General features: G+C 47.3%; 1 long non-coding RNA gene across 1 annotated transcript; it reads right to left on the minus strand.

Moving 5' to 3' along the window:
* Window positions 1-2,489: 2,489 nt before the first annotated feature.
* LOC135375692 (uncharacterized) lies at window positions 2,490-6,663 on the minus strand. The gene is made up of 3 exons (XR_010417342.1): window positions 6,444-6,663; window positions 6,302-6,319; window positions 2,490-2,713 (listed from the first exon to the last, which is right to left on the minus strand). It is a non-coding gene; the product is annotated as an uncharacterized LOC135375692 (long non-coding RNA).
* Window positions 6,664-9,321: the final 2,658 nt, after the last annotated feature.

The following is a 9,321-nucleotide window of genomic DNA, read 5'->3' on the forward strand; positions in this document are numbered from 1 at the left end:
AGGCGCTGGTTGTTGTTCCTGTCCGGGCATCCCTGCCATTTTCTGTCTTCCCTGAAAGCTGCCTTGGCCGCGGCAACGAGAATAGCGCTGGCATGATCCTTAATAATTTTGTCATGAAATTAATTCAAAAAGTAACCACTAGGGCGGCTGATGCATGATTTTATCGAGGAGAAAAAAGCATTACAATTCAGTTCTGCATCTGGCTGTCAGATGTCTGGCTGCGCTCCTCGTCACTGCTGTTGTGGTGGGTTGACATTTGTGCGCTCAGTCCTTTTTGTTGTTGGCTATTGATGGTGTCCCTTGTTAGCATATTGAACTTTTGCTTTCACAGCAGTTTGAATTCCTCTGTCTCGATTATGAGTGTTGTTCTCTTTGCTTGTCCAAAGCTGTCCTAACCTGCCCGAACATGCCATGATGACGTTGCACCTGATGTCACAGGATGTCCAGAACTGGTGGTCACAAGAAGGACGGTGGCGCCACCTGGTGTGATGCCTTGCAACTAGGTGGTTACCTGCCTCTGTAAACAGCGACCCAGCGGTGGTCAGCGGCCGTTCCTGAGTGCTTTCTTCAAGATGGCCGTCGTTTATTTTAAACTAAACTGCTTCTCTCCTTTTGTTTATATCTATTTTTTTTATCAGCTCAAGTAGCCGGCGACTCACAGATTGGTCTGGACACATCTTAGATGCTCCGCAATGAGTGTAATGACCCACTTCATATTCCTAATTACTGTGGGGGGTCCCATATTGCTCCAATTGATATTTAATGGAGTCAAGGCCTCTGTGTGAGTTCCCGGCTACTTGAGCTGATCATATACTACTATACTGTGCCCTGAGGGGTACTTAAAAATACATAAACAAACTTGCCTTTCCATGGACATGCTAGACATGTACTACAGACTGGATTGGAACCTTATTGTTGGATTTGTCGAACATACTATGCTGTAAACAGGTGCGGTACTGTTCCAGAACAGAATGCACCTTCTTTTGTACGAGTTACTGAGGCTTATCAAGCTCTACCTTAATTGATCGGCATGTGTATTTAAGAACGAGCCCTATCGCCAAAAATGGGGAGTTTGTATCGGACCTTGTTTGGCACCTGTGCTCAGTGAGATTTTTCTGTCTAGAGTTGACCATTGGTTGGCTGATGGACTCACCTTATTGGGCAACGGCGGGGTACAGCGGTATGTAGACGATACTTGGACCCTTTCATCATCACCACCACCGCCACCACCAGACGATACTTGGTGATCATACCCATCAGGGTCTCCGTTTCTTGTGTGACTGACATTTTCCATTCGGCCCCGTTACATCTAAAGTTCATGAGAAAATTTCCCAAAGCGTACAGCATTTAATTTTGGACTTGGCCATTGGACATCGACGAGGGGCTGCGTTGGAAGTTGAACCAAAGTTCACGGAAAGCGATATTGCCCTTCGATTCGTCATCATCAAATTGGTAAAAGTCGACCTCGCGTCATCTGTGCTACGAGCTTTCCTGTTCCGATCCTTCGAACACCACTTGCGTTGCAGTTTCTATCGTCAGGCCGGACGTGCCACTGATGCGAGCTACCCACATCATAAGCTCATTAACGTAGCGACACGGCTCCTGAAAATAATTCGGTGCCAGGGAGAGCCGAAAAAAAACGCCAGAGAGCTGATCCGCCCGTAGTCATACCGTATATACAAAGTCTGAGTCATTGGTTAAATAAGGTCGCTAAAGGTGCATCGACGTCGCCTTCAGTAACCACCGCAAGTTGGCGAGGTTGGTCAAGCAAATTAATGGCTCTCTTCCCGATTCCACGTGTGATGACCTGCACAGACAACAGCACATTGAATGCGCCACCACGAACGTCGTTTATAAGATCCTTATGACCCGTCACTCAGCGTGCGTATGACCGACAGGACGCTACGTCGACGAGCGGCTCCGTGGGCGCTCTAGCTCCATGAACAGCTCGGTTTTGTTATCTTTAAAACGCCATCTGGATCAGTACTGGCGTAACGTCCTTTTTAGTCGCACCGACATTGTAGGGCGAAACGAAGACAAGCGGGGACGAGAAATTTTGTAGGCTATGAAGGTTCACAAGGCCGGTCAGTTTTGTATATGCAGCGCCTCATCTGCTCAGTGTCATTTCAGTGCTTCATCTGTGTCGTCGCTTCGCTTCCCCCTGCAGTGACCTTTTGGGGGTGTCCCCTCCCCCTCCGACTCTCCTTCCAGTACACTGCCAGTTCTTAGTTTGAACTTATGTTGTTTTGAACTACCTTGTTTGTATTGCTTGCGCTCCCCGTCATATAGGAAAATATCCTATGTCAGAATGAGAAAACGTTCTCGCAGAATGCAAAGTACAATGCGTGTAATGGCAATAATAAAGTCACGTGTGACAGATTTTTAGAAATTCTGAGGCTCACCTTGAAACTCCCAAGTGGCGAATAGGATACAATCCATCCCCACCCACCCGCCAATCGTCGTCTTGATACTTGTGACTTACACTCATCTACAGTGCATCGAACCATTTATTGCAACTGACACTCTCAATCTGGTATCTCCGGAGGGATCCACTCCGGGTAGCCTGGGGTGTATTCGTAGCAGTTACAGTCCTGGGAATACCTCCCTCCACAGTTACCGTCCATTGCTTTAAGCGGACTGCTTGGCGACTGGGCCAGGCAGTATTCGTGGCACTTCCAAAACTCTTGAGGACAGTAGCGGTCGCCCGGGTTAGCTGTCAGAAAAAGAACATATGCCATGACGACATACACTGAGGTTGTATATTGTAGTAAATAATGGTACATACACACGAATATCCATATACAGTATTCGTGGTAGTCTAGTCCAAAGCCCTCTTGAACTACCTGTAGCACAAAACCCGAGGGATCTGAATCGTATACTCAGAACACTTGCAGGAGTCGTAGGTTAAGGTGCATTTCTAACGGGTTTGTCAACGTTTGTCTACACATCACAAACATGAAGGGGAAAAGCCAGCCCTACAAGGGTCGGATTGCTATTAAAAAGACCAGTCTGAGTCGTAGTCCGAGCACTGCTTTACCAAGTGAAGTGTGTCCTGTGGCGCCTTGCATCTACAGCAGAAGTTCGAGGCCACGATGCCGCCGTCTCGGTGTATGAAACACCCACACGGATGCGGTGAATCGCTGTCTCGAGGCTTCGGCCAATGTCGTCTGGGATGACTGTTTGTGAGTGCGGGTCTACTCGTGTGTGGGCCATGTAATCGGAGTCCCGCTGTACTTGTTTTCATGCCTGTTTGATCTTTTGTTTGTGGATATTCTGAGTGATCTCTTCCCATCTGACTTGAAAAAAACAGATTGGAGGCAACTTGGTTTTGCTAAGCGCGCCCTCTGCTACCGTGTCAGTCAATTCATTTCCTGGTATTAAGCACTGCGAGGGAAACCACTGAAGGGAGACTGTGTGCTCGTTTCTTGCCATAGAGGTGAAGACTCTTCAAGATCGTACACGTCTACACAAACAGGTCGTTGGGTCCCGTTTTCTCATAGCTTCTAGGAGCTTCCTCGGAGCGAATTCTCAGTGAGCGAATTTTCAGTCACTGGACCAGAAACCAGATTCGCACAAGAACACGTCCACACAACCCAAGATTCTCGCGTTGGTTTATACGGGCAATGCCGCAGCAGTAAAAGCCGCCAACGTTGGCGAATGTGCTCAGATTCAGGACTGCCCCCGCCCCTTTTTTTTTCTCGAGAATCATGTCAGGAAGCTCGCAATAGAACAGGCGGGACGAGACATAACTGTCCAGATTTTGGGTGACAGCGACACACAGTGCAACTTCCCTGTGCTTGTGTGTGTTGCTAAGATCGTTTGGGTAAGTTGGCGGCTCTGTCGCCATCCCGGCTGTTATGCTCGCAATGCCATCCCCTTTCTTGTACTTTCGAACATGCCAATGAAAGGAGACGTCTGCACACGTCGTTATCAAGAGCACAAGCGTTTATTTCGGTCCTCCCCTTTTTCGAACTCTTAGAAGGCGCGACCTACTAGATTATAACGACCATGTTATAGGCACCCCTCCCCAGCGGCGCATTTTGGGAAGGTAGCGCTGGCGCTACTCATCGTCCCAGTTATGACTTCCTCAACTTCTACAATACTTTATACTTCAGCTTATCTTAGTATTTCTGTACAAGCGGTGGATATCCCTAAGATATTTCCTTCTGAGGTTGATTATCATAATCATTCCACGCATTTCATAGAAGCTATTGCTGTTGTCTTCTATGTTAACCGCTTACAAACTTGTCTACGAAGCAGGACATAGGCTCGCTCTCCAATGGGTTCCCGCCCATTGCGGTGTCGAATGCAATGAACTAGCTGACAGCCCTGCCGAAGCAGCTCTCTCGTCTCGGACACGGACGCGTATTGCACTGCTGAGAGGCGATCGGCGATCCATACTTCGAAGCCTTGTGACTCCTCTGGCTACCCGCCAACAGACCGCCGACATACTACCCCCCCCCCCCCCGCCATGCTGAGCAGAGTTGACCCAGCGCTCGCTGTCCGCATGCCCGCACATATCTCTCGTCAAGACGCCGCATTAGTCCATCGAATGCGCCTCGACGTGGCCTTCATAGCACAGTGGCGCTACCGCTTGAGACACGTTAACTCTCACCACTGCAGTCACTACGGTGCTGTTGAAGATCTCGAGCACATTCTTCTCCATTGCCCACGCTACCATCTTTCCCGCTCCGTATTCTCCGCCTCCCTCAACGAGCTCGACTCCCGCCCCCTCTCCCTCACAAAATTTGCTTGGCCCCTGGCCGCATCCAGCTCACCAACACTCTGCCCTCAAGGCTCTCTTCGCCTTTTTGGACGCCACAGGACTTCGATCCTCATTGTAACGGGACCCATTACTTCATTCCCCGTTTCACCTCCAGCAATGGGGTAGAGTGTCACCCCCGGCGATGTAACTCCCCACCCATCATTCTGAAATAAAGTTGTTGTTGTTGTCTGCTATGGTAGTCATACATACGCTTCTGCGCGTTCAGAACTCAAATTTCCATCGTCCAATCGTGATGCAGATCTCGCATGCCGATGAGTAGCGGCCCTAGCGGATTGTGCGGACGGGCTCCTCATAGGGGTTGCCGATTATGACATTGTTGTTATAATATAGTTGGTCATGGCTTTGACAACCGGTTTTGCAGCTCCGGTTCGTTTTGTATGTTTCCATCAGCCGTGGTCCACTATCACATCCGATCATGTGACACTCTGTGTCTCCCAGTTAGCTAGATGTCGCCTGCATCTATCGGTCAGTTCGTCGATGTCGCTGGCGCTTTCAGCGTTCACTGGACCCTTCAGTCAACCTGCAGTTCAATAGGCGATGTTGGAGCGTGGTCGCGCCCCCCCCCCCCAACACAGGTGCGCCAAGCTTATCGGGAACCACCGCCGATCAATGGAAGATGCCATACTATGTCCCACAGTTGCAGTGCAGCGTTTGTTAGGATGTCTAAACTCAGTGAATAAAACAATGTTGGTCTACTTTGAGTCGTTGGTGCATTTCTTACTGCGTTGGATCCCTAACGAACAATTAAAAGGTTCATGAAACGTTCCGGCCGTTCTTGCTACGGCCGCCGCTGTTTAAATTGAAGTAGAAGTGGATCCATTCCACTCTAGAATACACTATGAGCCCACTTCAGAGGAAAATGTATCCAAACAAGTTCTACTTCGGCGCATATTTTGGCGCGTTATCTTTCATGCTGCTTGCACTGCGTACAGCATTTGACTGCCGGCGTGTATGTCGCGCCGAGTAGGAGAAAACACGGGAAAATGGGGAGTTAACCGGTCTTGCTATGACCGGCCAGTAGACGCGCCTTTAGATATTGGCCGCTCATTTCTGTACCTTCTTCTGCATAGTACAGAAGCATTTGGACCGTTAGGTGAATCACATTTCCTTGTGTTTCCCACGAGACTCGACGGATGAGAGGCACTTCCTTGTCGAGGCCTTCTTGGGTCCTTTTTTTCAATAACTGGAGCATTACATAAAGGATGTGGCACGAATATTCACCCAGAATGTACAGGCACTCCAAGGAAAAAAGATGATAGATGACGCAGTGTAGTCTAGAATTACGCTCTGCTGGGCACAATCTCTTTGGCACATTTTTTTCTGCTGCATCGTTGTGCATGTGCCAGCATTCTGTTAACTAGGATTCCTTCATATGCTAAGATCAGTGGTTCTATTACTCAATTACTGAAGCTGATGCCTCGTTGTATGAGCGTTCAAGAGAGAGTTGTCAACCCAAACGACGTCCATGACTGACTCAACCACTGATATTTAAAATGGATCTATTTCTGTACTCACCTTCCCGGTATTGCAGTGCTGTTCGTGAAACCAGCCACATGCGTTGCAAAAAAAAGTATGTCATTATATGTCAACGTGCAAAACTCCAAATTGACAAAAACAAAAACGAAACAAAAACACAAGAAAAGTGACTAAAGCTTACCACTCGTGAGACAGGCGCATAAAAATATAACGAAAACCTTCATGTCCTGACTGCTAACGTACATCAGTTACTTGTGCGCATTCAAGCGTTCTCCTGCGAATATACTTGAGCAATGCCTTGGTTAGGTTAGTCTAGTATGCCTTCGGAAGCGCCACAGAGAAGCTCAACGAGTCACACGCCAATGCCGAGCATTAAAACCGGTCTTGTGCTTTGTGCGTTGTTGAAGGAAAGCACTCGTTAAGAAATGTTTACAGGTGTGTCACGCCTTAAGTCTTCTGTGTTTCGTTTCCTCACAAGTGTTCGTTATCGTTTCTTTCCTTTTATTGATGATAACTCGTGCTGCCAACAACGCCGGTGCAAAAGACAAGCAACAGTATCTATCAGAACAGACGTTAAAATTGTTGTATTCTGTTTCTTCGTTTAGGCTTGAGCTCGTGAAAAGTACCTTATATGCGAATACTGAACGGTTCTCGAATATTGTCGAACGTTGTTAAAATTAAGAGCAGGCTGGCAAATATTGTGAAGAAGACATATCACGAAGAAACATGACACTGCGCTTGGGCGACGGCTACGACAGCGCCCACTGGCAAAGATTCATTCACAACCGGAACCGAAGTTAAAGGGACTCTGACCAGAAGTTCGACAAATCTTTCGTTTGCATCTATTACGAAGGTATAATATGCCTCCAAGCCACACGCGAATTATTTTGGCTGTGCGCAGCGGCAAAGTTCGCCAAACGGGGAGCTGAAAACCGGCTTCGCTTTTCCTCCTCAACTCGCGCAATCGGCGCCGAAATCTAGCCTCTTTGTAGTGGACATCCTCCAATTTCCGTGTGCGTGACGAAAGCACGAGGTCCATGTTTCATTGGGCGCCCGGACCGGAAGTTCTGTTGTTAGTGAGTTTGTGAGAGCGCCGGCATCCGTCCGGAAAGCGATCTTCAATATGGACGTCGAAGCAAGAAATGCGGAGACTTCGAGCCCGAAACTTTTTTCTGACCTTTCTGCGATCGAGAAGGAAATTCTGCGTGATGAACAGCTCGGTAGCCTTGCTTTCGAAACGTCGCCGATGCCGCGAATGCGAGACGAAGTTAGAGCTCTACGAACATCGGTCACAGATGAAGCAAAGAGCATCAGTCGCCTGTCTTCGACAGACAGGTAAGCGATCAGCTTTTTAACGCACACTGTGATCGAACATGTAAACGTTCTCTGAAATTTCGTGTCCTGGTATTTAATGCGCACTTGCTGTTTATGGTGCCGGTGCGGCTGGTGTGTCATAATGCCGAAGGAGATCGAATGCTTGTGCTGCAAGGAGCTCGAAAACACTGCCGAGTGACTGCAGTATGAGTGCATTACAACCCACGAAGAGTTCCAACTTCTATGCTTCAATATGACTGTCCTGAAGGTGGCATATTTTGAACTTCGTGAGCAGCGCGAACCTATGAACGACTATATTCACAAGTAAGTCGCATGTGTCCTTGTCGAACGATGTTAAAATTTGGGAGCTCAAAACTGGTTTGGTCCTGCATTAAAGTCGCTAAAAACTCCAGTACAGGGCGCAGCACATAAAAAGACTATAGAATACACAACTCTGAACTGGAGGAAAGCAACATAGGCAATTTTGTAATTGTCAGTGTGCTGTGTCCTGAGTCACCTTTTTATGTATTGCCCTGTGCATAGGGTTTTAGCCTAGGTTTTTAGCGATATTGAGTGTTCGTGATTGTCGATTCAGTGAAAAGTAAAACAATGTTGGTTTCTAAAAGAACACAGCATGTGTAGTAATATATAGGGTGTTTGCAGGTAAACTGTAGCTGCTCTCAGGTACATGTGGAAATGACACTGCACACACACACTGTACTGTAACCGGTTACCTATTTGCCTAAACTATATTTTATGTACATCTGTGTAGACGATACAGATACACTGCATATCGCCAGTTTGCAAGGTGAGTATGGCACAAGCTTGGGAAAAACAAGAGCATGGTCATCCCAGCCTGTGCAGTGAAGAGGGTCTGGCAAGCCTTCCCAACAGAAACTGCCACAGGCTTCAAGTACCCAAGATCCTAACTGGAGGTACCTCTTCGCACCAGCTCGTCTATCGCATTTAAAATAATTCAGCATCTGTATTTAGGATGATTTATAGCTCTCAGGATGATGCATGGTTCATGAGTTCAATATGTTGTGTTGAAACACAACACTAGTCCTTTTTAATGAGTCTTACGGAACGATAGATGAGCACTCCTTTCGTGACATTGTGTACCGTTGCTACAGTGAACAATTTCTTGAGCAAGACTGATGAACAAACGAAAAACAGAGTCTGTCTTCCAAATATGTATGTTCCTTGTAACTTCCGTATTTGTTAAGTGACCCATGTTGATGTCCCCCCTCATGTAATGCCTGCAAGGGCCTTTGAGGTATATTCATAAATAAATAAATATCAAAACCGGAAAAAGATGTAACATCTATTGTAACACCTCTCTCTCTTTGTGTGAATGATACATAAACATTCTCAGAAGATATGTAGTCACACTTTGCCTCATTGTGCCTAAAGCCTAGTTCCACCTCTTACATCATCTCCACATCTTCAATCTCCAAATCAGTACAAGGCTAAAGTAATCAGCTACTACATAAAAAAAGGAGGGGGAGGAAAATAAAAGCTGGCACATCTAAAATTCGAAGAAACCCTGGTGCTTTCACGGGGCTACTCACGGCTCAGTCCTGGATCAGATACCGATGGAAAACAGCTTTTCTGAGCCTCAGTAATAGATTCCCCTGACTGTGAGGCACAACTCATTGGCTTGGTGGCAAGTGGGCTTGCGTCTGATAGTGCGGTTTGGAATAAAGGGAGCAAGGAACATCGCTCTACGGTCTTAAGAAGGATAT

Source organism: Ornithodoros turicata, unplaced genomic scaffold (genome assembly GCF_037126465.1).
Source record: "Ornithodoros turicata isolate Travis unplaced genomic scaffold, ASM3712646v1 ctg00000916.1, whole genome shotgun sequence".
NCBI lineage: Eukaryota > Metazoa > Arthropoda > Arachnida > Ixodida > Argasidae > Ornithodoros > Ornithodoros turicata.